Consider the following 16,075-nt stretch of genomic DNA (forward strand, 5'->3'; position numbering starts at 1 on the left):
ACCTTCCAGGTTTGTACCCAACCTGGAAGTCATACTCCGCAAAGAATGATAACCATATCGCCATTCGTCGCGAGATGTGCTTAGGCTTCGCTGCCGTCCGCTGTAAAGCGTGGTCTGTGTAGACCGCGATCGGTCTACTCCCAAGTGAATACACTCGGAACTTCGCGAGTGTATACTTTATGACAGGGAGCTCCTGGTCATGTACAGGGTAGTTACGCTTAGCTAGCTTCAACGGACGTGACTGGTAGTGGACTACACGATCACGGCCTTCGTGATTGTGCTGCGTCAACGCGCATCCGATCACAAAATCGGACGCGTCACACACGATGTGGAATGGACAATCTTAGTCATCCACTACCAAGATCAGCGCCTCAGTCAAGCGACCCGCTCCCGATAGACTGGCCATGCCACCGAGAGGCAACCCCATCGCCCGGATCCATCTCTGCCGCCAAGCGGCGGACCCTATCGGGTGTGGTTCCAGGCGCCCAGGGATGCCGGCTGAACGCCGCAACCAGGCCACCTTACGCCGGGCCGGCCACCGGCCCATCGCCGGAGACCACCTCTCTCCTGCACACGCAGAGCTCTGAGCGACTTTGGCTGTGGGAACACATCCGTTTCGCCGCCCTGGAAACTGCTTTCCGGCGCGCCGGCGTGCCGCTCCACCGTCCGGCGGAGCCACTACCGGTATGACAGCCAACAAGCTGAACACAACACTACATGCCTCCATGTCGTCTTGTGTCCGGCGGGCTCGACCGTCGCTTCCAGAGCTCGTCAAACCCGTCCGCGGATATTCCATCGACGATTACCGCCCCAACAAGGATTTCGTCCCCGCAGTACTACGCCACACGGGCCACTACTATGCCCATATCGCCAGCGCCTGCGCATCGCGACCGAGAAGGGTCGTGCGCGGCTCCTTCGTCCATTACTTGTTTAATGGTATCTCCCTCGGAATCGTCCGTCGGCATCGACGCCCTGTGCAAGAACATTCGGAGGTTTTTAAGCGTTCCCAGAGGTGGTTATGATGGACGCAACACTAATGACGCCCACTATAAGCTGTTCAGCTTCATGATCTCCGACGTATTTGGTCATGTAAGTACATGTGCTTCCGTTGCGAAGGTGACTCCTGTATACCTGTTGCCTAACGTTTTTGTGACTTCTTGAGTCTGTTTTGCTGTGTAGTATATTGTGTGGCAGTGTGACTGCATTGTGACTATTGTGCGGTGGTGTGACTGGATTGTGACTAGTGTGTGCCGGTGTGATTAAAAAAGGGACAGTATGTGCAGCATGCGCTGATGGAAAATGAGAGTACTGAATGTCTTACTAACGTGATGACTTTATTTAAGTCATTCAACCCAACGTGGGAGCAAATTTGGGTCATCATCGTGGACAAAGATATTCGGGAGATATCGCTGCTGCGTGGTGCCTTTCCTGGTGCTAGAATTCTGCTGTGTGTGTTTCACGTCGTGAAGTATCTTCGAACCGAAGTGGCGAAGCAGGATTATGGTGAGCTGGATCGTGACAAAGTTGAAGATGATGTACACATGATGTTGAGTGCACATACCGAGGCTGAATACGATCGCGGTAGAACATATTTGTTCTACGTTGTGGAAGGGAAGCAAATTTTACAAGCTAAGAAATCCCAGAGCCTGAACATGCAGTTTTGAAGTATTTTCATGCAAACGGGCACCAGTGTAGAGAGATGTGGAGCGGGTTTGAACGTGTAGACGCTCCCCATTTAGGCAATGCTACTAACAATCGGCTCGGATCTACTTAGCAGCAAAGATAACGTTGGACCTTGCCAACACTGTCCTAAATAAACTGGTTAGTCTGGAAGCAGCTTGGAGCCATTTGAAAGACGTACTGAAGCCAACCATGATGCTCGACGAGTGTGTCAATACATTGTTATTTTTGCAGTCAATCGCAGCAATGGAGTTTACAAAGTGGATGACGGATGTTGGATACATGCGTCATAGTGGCGCAGACGCTGAATTGGAGACGTTGGCGAAAGAGGCTAGCCAACACGCGTATGGAGAAACAATCCCGCGTCGTAAACGATCGAAAGACGTAGTATAACATCGTTCAGCTGCAAGACCACGTGTTTGAACTGACATCACTGGCCCAACCTGATCACAAACATCATGTTGACACAAATGTACGTATCTTACGTATAATAACTTGGGTTAATTTGACATTTCACTTAAAGTTTTGATTTCATAGGCCTACAGATGCTCGTGTACTTTCATGAGAGCGGAGCTATTACCCTATTCGCCACATCATCTATTGACTTTAAATTAACACCTCAAACACTAACGGGGTTTAACCCTCAGCAGCAGAAGAGGCACTATGACGAATGCGAAAGCATAATCAAAGCTCTGTTCGAAGTGACCGCGAGCGCCATGGTCACGAAGCGAGAAGAAATTTTGGAGCAACTGGATATTCACTGGTGCGGCCCGCTAGTGCTTCTTTTTTCGAGTGCGCTGTGCGAGGAATAGTCTTACCAACCTCGCCCTCCAATGGCCTTCTACGCTACATTCGAATGCGGTGTTTACTGAAGACACTACATGTTTAGAAATACTTTGCAAAAAAAACACTTGAAAATGGCCGAGTTTTACTTCCCCTTGCTTCTTTATTATTGCTTCGACAGTAGGTCAGGTTGATGTAGAAGAAGAGACGACAATGACGTTCATTTGCCACTACTGGCAGATCTGGTTTCACTTCTGGTTGGGCTGCGCACGATGGGCATGGTCTCGAGCGTGATGGAGCCCGTGAAGGTCGTTACCAGGCGTGTGTTGCTGGTCGTGGTGTTTACCGGCAGGGTGTATATGGTTATGATGCCCGATAATTTGGGTCGGTGGATGGTCGGCAACATTTTTTTTATGGTTACGAGGTTGGTGAGCGCTATGGAGTTCGTGACAGCTCCTCCGCCGTTGTAGCATCTCAAAAGTACAAGTTCTTCTTACATTCCAGTAGCACTCCTGTCCAGTTACATTTGAGCGACATTTTCGCAGCTTAGCTCCTGCTATATTTAGTGAAATCTATTGAGGCTATCCTACGTAATTTACGCCTGGCGTACCCCTATCAGGGGTTGGTAGTCTTTTTGAAAAAATTCTTGTGAGAAATACTACTGCTTTCAGTACTACAGTAATGCTCATATGAATACCTGGTTGTATTGTATTCACTTTGGGTAGTAGGAATACTCCCTCATTTCGGTACTATATTTCATTGCAAGAACTATTTTCCAGGGAACTCTGATTGAGCAAGGCATCCCTCATTTGACAATTTTCGAGTGAGTGGCTCTCGGTCAGCAATGGGGCGGTGTGTGACGATCGCAATTCGTGTCATTCGACAATAAACGCAGAGCAACCACGTCTTTACCTAACACGCCAAGTATGGGGTGCTCGGTGGAGGGCTGCCAGGAAGGCGATAGCCTCGTGACTGATCCGTGTAGCGTCTGCTAAAAGCCAACTCACCACATGTGCGCTATTGGGGTCTTTGAAGACGCTGATTCGGCGCTGAATGAGAGGTGTCACGGTTGTTTCCGCCCGATATTTAACGAGCTCGTACTTGCTTGTATTATATTGCAGGTTTTGTAGCCAAGGATGTGTTCAAGTTGTGCATCCAACCGCTGCAACACAGGCGCTACCAACGCGGCAATCCACAAACATTTGGACGGAATCCGACTACCCTCGCCAGACCACTTTGCGAACATACTGCTGAACGTGCTGTAAAGAGACGCAAAACCGTTGTCGATGATGTAAAGAAGAAAGCTGCCCCGGTGGGGTCGAAGTCAGGACAGAAAAAGATGGCTCCAACGACCGTGTCCAAGACGCCTGCCATCCTCGAGGCCTCACAGGATACCGAGGCAGCACCACCGACTTCTGAGCTAGGTGTCCCCCTCACGGTGAAGCATTCGAGGAGGTCAGGCTCACGGACGATGTTTGGGATCCCATTCACACGCTGGGGACTCTTTACAAGAAGCAGAACCCGTGGAAGCCGTCTGTGGGAAAGTATCATAACATTTGTCTACGGTGCTGCCAAGTGATCAAATCCTGAGCCAAAAACGAATCGGTTTAGTTGGGAGGAAGCCCTGCGCAACACGAGGAGCGCAATCAACGCAAAGGATCGCATCAAGTCCGAGCACGCTGACCATCCGCTAGCAGCCTTAGCAGAACAGAGTGCAACTGAAAAATCAAAGGCGGACGTCATGGATGCAGAAGCGGTGTTGAACCTGACTCGGGAACCAGACAGCGCGGCTATTACTCCAGAGACTACAGCGACTACTGGTACGGCAACAACTAGTACTACCATTAGGGCTGGTGTAGTACCGGCAGCAACGGCTTCACCACGGTTCTTTGGAGCGAACGAGAAGTGTGGTGCTGGAAATCCCACGTGAACTCTAGCTACAAATGTAGTTAGGACGCTCCCACAACAATACGTCTATTAGGATAGTAAACGATCGTTCGGGCGGACCTGAAGACCCCAGTTCTGCCCTTGCACCGGGACAAAGTGGACCTTGTAAACTACTTCTATAGGCCAACCAGTAAAAATAAGAACACGCTACTAGCACGAGCAAAGCTAGCAGGTGTTTTGAATCCTCGTGGTCCCAACAGCGAAAGGGTACCAGGCACGAATAAGCCTTTTACGAGATCACCGAGTGTTCAACGCTCGGTTGGAAGAATAAAAGGGAGGCAATTCAAGCACTCCCAGTCGTGCAAATAGGCAACAAGAAGCCGTCACGTAAAACCTCCCGATAACAATCGGCCAATACACAAAGTCTCTTGGCCTTGCCGGATGAACCCTCGCTACAGATCTTCGAGCTCACCGACAGGCATAACACACTCAAACAAGCTTGACCTGACGCTTACCTTGAAGCCGGACGTCGCTCTGTGTGCTTGAGTGGAAATTCTGTTCTGTATTTAAGCTTACCCTTTCGGGTCTATTCCTAATAAGAAGTCCTAATCAAGTATACAAATATCAAGTGAACAATGATCCGTTATGGATCTTCTGGCATGCCAAGCGTCGTCTGCACCGTCGCATGAGCATCTTTAACGGTCCGCGCTCTGTCCCAGACGGTGAACGTGCCTTCCAAGGGTCGCTGAGTCTTCCGCGAACTCATCCAACCGCCGCTGAGGGTTCGTACCGTAGACGCTCCGCTGAATGCGAATCCGGCCCAGTCCATTATTAATAATAAGGACTGTTAACGGTGTAGAGGTGTTGGAACGAAGCTTGGGGCTGAACGGAGTGACTTCTGCACTTGGTGCGGAGACCGGAGTGAAGGCACTTGAGCGGAAGAAGGAAGATTCGAAAGTGATTGATTTATCGGGGCTTACACTGTCCTCACTACCTAGGTCATCCAATCATTCTACTCATCCAATCATTCTGTACTCGTCCAATCATTCTACTCGTCCAATCATGGGTGGCATAAACAGCGTACCATAATCACAGCGGGATCGTATTGACCGGTTCAGGTTGACCGGTTAATGGGTACAACTGGTACACAGTACCAAGACCAGCAACCCTCAATACGCCTTCTCAATGCGAACACGCGTGGATGCCGAGAGCAGCTGCTAGGTCCATGTGACGTGGCCCTGGGAGCGCCTTCGTCATGATGTCAGCCAGCATCACAGAAGTCTCGCAATACTCGAGCATGACTTCACCACGCTTGACTTCATCGCGGATGTGGTGGTACTTGATGTCGATGTGCTTGGCGCGGCCGTGGTTCACAGGATTCTTCGTCATCTTGATGCACGACTGGTTGTCTTCTTGGATTTTGAGGTCGGGTCCAGTCTCATTAGCAGCCGCTAAGATCTCGCATAGTAGGCGATGAATCCACTTGCCTTCTTGAATTGCCAGACTGAGCGCGATGTACTCCGCTTCGCTCGTAGACAGCGAAACACTTGACTGCTTCTTGCTGCCCTATCTCACTGGCGCACCCATCAGCATGAGCGTGTAGCCGGAAGTCGACTTGCGGTCCGCGAGGTCACCAGCCCAGTCTGCGTCAGAGTATCCGCGAAAGTCGATGTTGTTACCCGGCTTGTAGCAGATTCCATGCGTCTTGGTGCCTTGCAGGTAGCGAAAGATACGCTTGACCGCAACCCAGTGTTCTTCTTGGGGATTCTCCACGAAGCGCGACACATAGCCCACCGCGTACGCAATATCTGGACGCGTCGCGGTCATCAGGTGCATTAGTGCACCAACAGCTTCGCGAAACGGAGCTTGTACCTTGGTCGCCGCGTCGCTTGGAACCAGGCGAGTGCTTATATCCACCGGACTCACCACAGCCTTGCACTCGTCCATACCAAAGCGCTTCAGGATGTCATCCACATAACGCCGTTGGCTCATCGTCACGCTGCCGTCTGGACCGTCTACCAATTCGACCCCAAGGACGAACACACACTTGCCGCTGTCAGTCATTTCGAAGCGTGTCTTGAGGTCGTTCTTCGTGCGTGAGATCAGCTCGGGTGAGCTTCCGGTGACCGGGACATCGTCGACGTAGACCAGTATGAGTACACAGTGGCCATCAACAACTTTGATGTAGAGGCACGGGTCAAAGGCCGAAACTTGAAAGCCGATAGAGCATACGAACACGTCGAAGGTCTCGTTCCACACGCGCGAAGCTTGTTTTAGACCGTAAGTGGCCTTCACCAATTCCAGGCAGTCGAAGTCACCGTCGAGCTCGACACCTTCGGGAACCACGCAAAACACGATCTCCCTCATCACGCCGTACAGGAATGCCGTCACCACGTCTAGCTGGTCTAGCGGCCAGCCAAAGTACTTGGCCAAAGCGATCACCATGCGCAACGTCACGTACTTGACAGCCGGCGAGAACGTCTCAGTGTAGTCGATGCCGTACTTTTGCTTGAAGCCCTTGGCCACGAGGCGTGCCTTGTACTTCTCGATCGATCCGTCCGCTTTGCGCTTGACCTTGAACACCCACTTGGTACCAATGGCGCGTTGTCCATTCGGCAACTTAGCAGCACGGAACGCTCCTCGAAGTCGCATCGACTTGAGCTCAGCACGAATTGCTTGGCGCCATGCACTTGGTCGGGGCCGTTCACCGCTTCTTGGAAAGTCGCCGGCTCCGATAAATCCACCGCAGCTTCGACTGCGTTGGCACTTGCACGCCAAAACACGGGGGGAGTCGATTCTTCATCTTGATCTCCAGCTTTTTCTTCTTAGTTTACGTCTGCTCGACGTGAAGACGAATTGGTCGGCGCACTTGCTTCTTCCAGTCCGGGTCGATGACGCGTAGCTCGCGGTCTTGTGGCAGATTCATCTTCGTCACTCGGGCGGCTCTTGCGCCTCCCCGCCTGCCTGTGCTCCGTCTGACGCGAACCGTCATTGTCGATGTCGAGAGATTCGAAGTCCAGGTCGTCGACGTCTTCATCGGAAATTGGTTCTAAAAATCCAAAGGTCGATTCATCGAAGTTGACATCGCGACTGATAATCACCTGGTTCGCCTCGATGTCATAAAGTCGATACGCCTTGGATACTTCTTCGTAGCCCAGGAACAATCCGGCGCGAGCCTTCGGATCCCACTTGAGCCGTTTCTCCATCAGAGCTAAGATGAAAGCTCGACAGCCGAAGACGCGCATGTGTTTCACACTCGGCGCGGACTTGTACACAATCTCGAACGGAGTCTTGTACTCGATCTTTGGTGACGGCTGGCGGTTCTTCACGTAGATGGCCGTCATCGCCGCTTCACCCCAGAAACACTTGTCCAGCTTGGCATGATGCAGCATGCTGCGGCCGATCGTGACGATGGTGCGGATGGCCCGCTCTGCCGTGCCGTTAGTCTGGTGCGCGTACGGAACCGTGGTTTGTTGCTCGATGCCTTCGTCTTCGTAGAAATCTTTGAGCGAGTTGGTCGCAAATTCACGAGCACCGTCGTGTCGCACGAACTTGACCTTCTTGCCAAACTGCTTCTGCACCTTCGTGATGTACGTCTTGATGCAGTCTTCGCTTTCTGATTTGGCACGCAGACAGAAACCCTTCATGCATCCGCTGGCTTCGTCCACGATCAGTAGCAAATACTTGCTGCCACCAAGCGAGGCTTTCTCCATGGGTCCGCAAATGTCGAAGTGAAGCAACTCGAAGGTGTCGTAACGACGCTTGTCACGGTTGCTAGGGAATGGTTTATGGACCATCTTGCCTTGCTGGCAGCCGCGACACAGACTTGGTCCGCTAGGCTTGGAAGGTGCTTTCGCGTCCTTGATCATCTTGTTGTCGACCATCTTGCGAAGCACCTCGACTGGAGCGTGACCCATACGCGCATGCAGGTCGACCGTCTTTCCAGTGGTCGCCGTATTTGCTGATCGAAGAGGCGTGCGATGTCAGTAGAGTACATCTACGAGATCCGCCGATGCCACCACTTGATTCGAGTCCTTGCGTGAGATGTGCATCTCGGTGCCATCGAACACCACCTGGAACTTTCCGTTCTTGTTGATCTGCGGTACTGAAAGCAGATTCTTGCTCATGTTAGGCACATAGAGCGCGTTCTTAATCTCGATCTCGCGCTCGGCGCCGTTGGGCAGGACCACTTTTTCCACGATGATCCCCACACCCTTGATAGCCGCCTTGCTCCCGTCGGCCATTGAAAGTTCGCCTTCATTGCGCTCGATGAGATTGGCGAACTTGGACTTGTCGTTACAGATGTGGTGTGTGGCACCACTGTCGACCGCCCACATTCCAGACACATTCTTGTTCGTCGATACTCCACATTCCAGGGAAACCGCGAGCGCTACTCGATCGTAGTCGTAGTCGTCGTCGCCGTCGTTTCGCCACTGGATGTTGTTAGCTCCGCGTCCACGGCCGTTGCCGCCGCGTCGAGCACCTCGACCCTCATCCTTCTGCTTGGTCCAGCACTTGTCAATCATGTGCCCCAATTTCCCGCAGTACGTGCATTGGCGAGACTCTCGGTCGGTAAAGAACGCCTTAGACGCGTTTTCAGTCTTCACCGTCGCCGTCTTCTCACCTTGTCGCTTGATGTGCTCGTTTGTGAGCACTTTCACAACGTCTTGCGACCGCAGCTCTGCGTTGCTCATCTCCAGATTGAGCACGACGTTCTCGTAGATCTTGGGGAGACTTCGCAGTAAGCAGATCGCCACGTCCTCGTCCTCCATCTTGGCGCCGATGCTGCTGAGCTTGGCGCTGATGTTGGGGACCTCGTTGCAATGATGCAAGACATTGCAGCCTTCCGACATCTCCATGCTGAAGAGTTGGCGCTTCAGGTAGATGCGGCCAGCCTTCTGCGACCCACCATACAGCGTCTTCAAGCGCGTCCACGCGCCCCACGCTTCCTCGCAGTCATCAACCACGTGATGGTAGTCCGCGTTCATGTGGAGCAACATCAATCCGAGCGCAATGTTGCTCGCCTTGACGTAGTCGTCCTTGGTCCGGATGTCCGTGAAGCTCGGCGTCGTTTCCCGGTTCACTACGTGCCATACTGACTTGGTCAGAAACACGCCACGCATGTAGCGGTCCCACGTCGCGTAGTTGTCACCGTTGAACTTGTCGATGGTGACCTTGGTCGAGGCGTCATGGGCAGAGGACATGGTGCTTGGGCTCATAACCTGTTAACGGTGTAGAGGTGCTGGAACGAAGCTTGGGGCTGAACGGAGTGACTTCTGCACTTGGTGCGGAGACCGGAGTGAAGGCACTTGAGCGGAAGAAGGAAGAGTCGAAAGTGATTGATTTATCGGGGCTTACACTGTCCTCACTACCTAGGTCATCCAATCATTCTACTCATCCAATCATTCTGTACTCGTCCAATCATTCTACTCGTCCAATCATGGGAGGAATAAACAACGCACCATAATCACAGCGGGATCGTATTGGACCGGTTCAGGTTGACCGGTTAACGGGTACGACTGGTACACAGTACCAAGATCAGCAACCCTCAATAAGGACAGCCTGGATTCAGTGACATATGCCCGTATTCGATGCTCGTTGAACGTTCGGAGGTGACGCCGTCGAGTCCCTTGCACCTTGGCGTCTCCGTACATCACCTGACCGAGGGTTCGTCGCTTGAACAACTTGGGCGGTGTCACGTCTTTGTCGACAAGTGATAATCCGCAGCTACGGAGAAATCACTACACCACAACTGCCCCTGTCGCAATGGAAGCCACGGTACTGGTGCCCGTTGTGACATTTCTTCATTCTTCAATTCACCATCTCGCCACCGTATGTCCAAGCGTCTGAATCGAGCCGTGTCCGACGCTTTTCAGCGTCTCAATCCTCGTAGACGTCGCGAACGTGAACAGCTGGAGGTACGTCAGCTCATCCTTCTCTTGAATCATCGGTACCTTGCTCATCACCTCGCATTACTCGACTTGTTTCTCAGGAGGGCAAGACCGAGGGTTCGAACGCCCTTCAGTCTGCTGCACTTCCCCCGACAGCAGTGTCATCAACCGGTCCTTCGGCGCTTCCTGCCCCGGACTCTTCGCTCCCTGCGGTAGCTCCTGCAGTACTCCCCGTCGCCGCTGAATCCGCGGAGATGGCTCCTGCTGCTCCTCCTGCGCCTGCCGGTGGTACACCACCACTCATCGAAGATTCGCTGCGCGCCATGCTGGCTGAAAGTACGGAGGCATCGGTCGATCACATGATGACCTCGATAATTCCGTACTTGACTGCAATGGCTCGTCACCAAGTGCAGCTCAGCGTTGCGCCTCCTCTCCACGGCGATGTACACACTCAACGTCGCCTCGAGACTGCTGTTGGATTCGATGATGTCCTCGCTGCGGTACAACCTCTTCCTGACGCGCTGTCGGCATTACCCGAACGAGTCGCCGACTTGGAGCGTCAGTTGCGGTTTGCTCAGTCCGAGGCTGCTGCCGCCGTACGCTCGGTGGCACCCGAAATCATGGCTCGTGAGAACGCTGAGGCGTTCCTCAAGGCTGCCAACGCTGAGATTGAAGCCCTTTACCACAACGTCAAGATTCTCCGCGAGTCGAACGCCAAGAACGATGCCATGCTCGCCACTGTTCAAGCCACTATGGAGCGACACGCAGAAGACTTGAATCGTCTGCACTGCGAGGTCCAAGCTGGGGACGTTTTCATCAGCACGTTGCAGAAGAAGCTGGCTCGCGAACGCGAGGTGTACAAGTCTTCTATTGGAGCGAATACCGAGCAGACTCGGAAACTTCACCTCCTTCTGGTAAAGTTTGCCCAGGGCAAGTATGCTGATAACGACACGCTCAAGGTCCTCGAGAACCAGCAAGACCGAAACACTCGCCTTCTCCAAGCGAATCGCACCCTCCGTGCACACGTGAGTCTGGCAGGGATGGATCCCGAGGTACTTCGTCTGGCTGTCGAAGGTACGCTCTTAATGTTGCTCCTTCCACCGTGTGTTCAGCAACTAACGTTCGTTCACAATCTTTCGTGATAGGTCTGACTGCGGGTGAGCTGGACCTGGACGCGCTGGACTTGGATCAGGAGACGTTAGTCGCTTTGCGGCGCATCCAGTCTGCCACCGCGTCTTCGGACGATCCTCAAGCCCTTCCTGCAGCTTTGGCCAAGGCCGCTCACCAAGTGGCCCATGGGAAGTCCTATAAGCGTCTTAGACCAGGTGGCGAGGATTCAGACGACGAGCCGGACGACTCTGACGAAGACAAGGCTCCAATCCCGACGGACAAGGCCAGTACTTCGATGGCAGCTGCTGGTCTCGGTGATGCGCCACCTGCCGACACTTCAACTCCCAAGTCGGCTCGTAGATCGCTATTCGGCCCGAAGGCGTGGAAGAAAGCGGCCCAGAAGAAGCGCAAGAAATCTCGTCCTCATTCTCCTGCCAAGTCGCCCCGACGTCATATGAAGACTCGGCCCAAGTCTGTACCGTCTTCTTTAAGCTCACTATCGCCACCTCCTACATCAGCGTCTTCTTCCACTCCCGCCATAGTCGACCTCAGCGGCGACCAGAACTTCCTCTTGCGCAAGGTGCTGTGTGACCCCGTCACACTTGGTAGCACTTGTAGTCAATCCACGCCATCGCGGGTAGACTACCTGAACCTCCGAAGTTCGTTGCCATGGATAGGAACGACTTCTCCCATTTGAACGACTCTCAGTTCGAGTCGGTTCGGAAGATGGCAGGCATCTTCGGGATGGAGGCCCTGCAGAGCCTGATGGTGTCAACACCGGCTGAGCAGCTCGAGCGCGTCAATGCATTCGACGCGTACGAGCAGGGCCTCATCGCGTATGTGCGGGAGAACCTGCAGGCTCCGGCGGCGGAAGCAAATCCGCCTCACCCGAAGCCAATACGGCTGAAGGTAAAGCCGTATGAAGGGAAGGAAGGCGAGAACCTTCACTTCTGGGTCCGAGAAGTAGAGCTCGCGATGGACACGGCTCTGATCTCGACCGAGCAACTGCGTGTTGCTTTTGCACTCTCCAACCTTAGCGGTCGTGCTAAGAGTTGGGTGTACACTCGGGAAGCAACATCCCCTGGATGTTTCACATCCTGGGCTCAGCTGTGCGAACAGCTCCGAGCCGCGTTCCTCCCGGCAAACTACGAGTACCGCCAGCGTTCGCGCTTCCTCGCGTGTAAACAAGGAAGGCGCGAACTGCACGAGTATGTGCAAGAGATACGGGAGCTCACGGCGTCCCTAGTGGGAAACCCACTCAATGAACACATCAAGATGACTGTGTTCATGGACGGCCTTCGAGTGGGCCCGCACGCACTCAGCTGTTCCGGGTGCAGGCAAGCACCCTTGAAGAGGCGATTCAAGTGGCTCTTCAAGAAGAGTACAGCCATCGCCAGGCGCGTACGCCGGCCTCAGCGTGGCCTGGGAGCTCCTTGTCGGCTCCCGGTCGAACAAGCCCCAACGGACCAGTTCCCATGGAGCTCGGGTCCGCCGAACAGCGTGACATCCGCTGCTTCGGCTGTGGGAAGATGGGCCATTTCAAGCGCGACTGTCCCGCGGAAAGACTCCGCAGACGGTCCTTCCCCAAGCCCGTCCTCAAGGGTCGCTGGCAGAAGCCAGGATTCCGGGGACAGGGAAACGCCGGGAACCAGTAGGGGCGGGGCGCCCTACTGGGGAAGAACTAAGTCTTCGTGATGGGTGCGCGGGTGGCGCATACCACGGGGACTTAGCCCCTGAGAGTCTTCGCACTCTCGAATCGGCGAAGAGCAGCGGCGGGCTGCTCGTAGTACACATATGTGTACGGGGATACGATCATCCCTTTAGAATCTTGATTGACTCTGGGGCGTCGAAGAATTTCGCACGCCGCCAGACGGCTGCTCGTAACAGCAACAAGTTGTCCGAAGCTTTGAGAGAAAGCAAGGGCAACGGGACGGTGTCAGTGCGACTGGCCGACGGGAAGGTCGTCACTGTCCACAACGTCCAAGTGGATCTGGCTGTCAAGTTTGAAGACTTTGACAGCCTCGAACAGTTCACTGTTCTCGATATGGATCCATATGATATGATCCTGGGCATGCCCTGGCTTGAGAAGCACGAGCCCTGGATCGACTGGCGAGGCAAGGCAATCGGTGCCAGCCGCCCTGCGCAGTCCGACAGAGCATTGGTGAGTCATGTTCCCACCTCTGTCAGGACCCGGGGCGCCCGCGAGGGCTGCCAGGGTACCAAAGCATCCGGCAGATGCTTGGGAGTCGTCGACGTATATGACGACTCCGAGGATGTTTTGATGGTGGCCGCGCCCAGAAGAGGCGCTGGCCAAGTGGGTAACTTAGGTCCACAGGCGGGTAACTTAGTTCCGCAGACAGCTGCAGCTGTCATGAACACTGAGAACAGCGTGTTCAGAGTGGGTAACAGAGTTCCACTCACGGTCGCCCAGACCTTAACTGAAGAGAAAGACGTCGGATACGCTTCCTGTGTGGGTAACACAGTGCCACACGCGGTCGCCCAGACCTTAACTGAAGAGGAAGGCGTTGAACACGCTTCCTGTGTGGGTACATCAGTATCATACGAGGCCACGAGTGCCTCGGATGTCGTAGCGACGACATCCCTAGACGTGGGTAGCAAAGCTCCCCGTCACAGACGCCGTCGGCAACGACGCCACCGCCGCCTCAAGTCGGATCCGAACTTCGTTCCGATCGACGTCGCTTCAAGCGACTCGGAGTCCAGGGCCCGGGCTCCTCCGACAAGGCCGGTGGAAGAGTGCTATCACATCTTCGATGGCGAGACAGGTTTACCCGTCAAGGCATCTGGTGTCCACTTGGAACCGTTGCCAGAGGTTGCGGAGATACTGAACCTCGAGGAAATGACGGCTGAGTCTTTCCTGGCCAACCTCAAGGCTGGAGAGATTGCTGAGATGGTACTCATGAGACCTGAGACCACTCAGGAGGAGCTGAACTCCTCCTCTGTCTTGGACGAGAACGTCCTGGAAGACATGAACAAGCAGCGTCAGGCGCGCTTGGGCTCTGAGATTCTCAACAACCCCAAGGATCCGGTGTATCCTTTGATGACGGAGTATGCGGACGTGGTGAACAAACACCCACCGACCCAACTCCCACCGGATCGAGGCGTACGGCACGAGATTGATCTCGTGCCCGGCACAAAGTATTGTGTCACGAGGCAATGGCCTCTCCCGCGCGAACAGTGCGAGGTCATTGATGCCTTCTTCGCCGCGAAAGCGAAGGCAGGCATGGTGCGGGAATCGAAATCCCCGCCCTCGACGCCGACTTTCTGCGTTCGGAAGCCGAACGGAAAGTGGCGTCTGGTTCACGCTTAGAACAAGCTGAACAACGCAACGGTGCCGGCCCAAACACCGATCCCACGAAAGGATGTGTTGTTGAACAACATGACCGGGAGCGTACTGTACAGTGCGCTGGATTTGGTAGACGGATACTACCAAATCCTGATGCGAGAGAGTGACATCCCGCTCACCGCGGTTAGCACTCCAAGCGGCATGCTTTGGGAGTGGCTCGTCATGCCGCAGGGCTTGTCTAACGCCCCGGCGACGTTCATTCGCCTGGTGACGCAATTGTTCCGCCCTTTGCGTACCTTCGTACAGACGTACTTCGACGACATATTCGTCCATAGCCGTGCCGAGGGAGGCAAGACGGCCATGGAGGTGCATCTAGGACACCTCCGTCGAGTGTTGGACGTGATGCGAGCGAACAAGCTCTACGCCAACATCGACAAGTGCGTTTTCGCGTCACCAGAGATTAAAGTTATCGGTTGCTTCGTCAGCAACGTGGGCGTTCGGGCCGACCCAGACAAGGTCAAGGCCATAGCAGCATGGCCGACGCCCCGATCCCAGAAGGATCTTCGAAAGTGGTTGGGCTTGGCCAACTACCTTCACAAGTACAGCGCTGGGTACGCGGGCTTCGCTAAGCCCTTGTCGAGCCTCCTTCAGAAGGACGTCGACTGGCGCTGGGAACAAGAGCACCAGAATGCTTTTGACAGCATCAAGGCCAGTCTCCAAGAGGCCCCTGTCCTGGCTCTGCCGGACGAGACGAAGCCGTTTAGCGTCGTCTGCGATGCCTCCGATTACGCCATCGGGTGTGCATTGCTGCAGGACGACACGGCTGGACATGAACGAGTCATCTCGTTCCAGTCCCGGCAGCTCAAAAGGGCCGAACGGAACTACCCTGTCCACGACAAGGAGCTCCTGGCAATGAAATATGCCCTTGTGAAGTTCCATGTTCACCTTCTGGGCTCTAGGCCCTTTGTGATCTACACAGACCACGCGTCCTTGAGGACGGCGACTAACTCGCCTCACCTCTCCCAAAGGATGGCGAGGTGGCTGTCCTTCTTCGCGGAATACAACTTCCGCGTCGAATACAAGCCGGGCAAGCTCAACGTGCTTGCGGACGCCCTCTCTCGGCGTCCCGACTATGAGTTGGCCCACATCACGCGGGTGACAACGGATCTATGTGATCGGATACGCATGGCGTATCGGGACGATGAGGCTGTCGCGCCTATCGTCAAGTTCCTTATGGCCGGAACGAGCGCGAAGTCCGACTGGCTCTCGTTGCGACAGCGCTCACGGCTCCACCAATATGAGTTGAAGGAGGGCCTCCTCTATTATCGGGTGAAGCCCACTGATCCTCCACGTGTGGTTGTACCCAACGACGAGGATCTAAAGTTCGACATCCTCGCGGAGGCGCATGACGCGCCCTCCA

This window comes from Phytophthora infestans, genomic scaffold (assembly GCF_000142945.1).
Source record: "Phytophthora infestans T30-4 supercont1.126 genomic scaffold, whole genome shotgun sequence".
Taxonomy (NCBI): domain Eukaryota; phylum Oomycota; class Peronosporomycetes; order Peronosporales; family Peronosporaceae; genus Phytophthora; species Phytophthora infestans.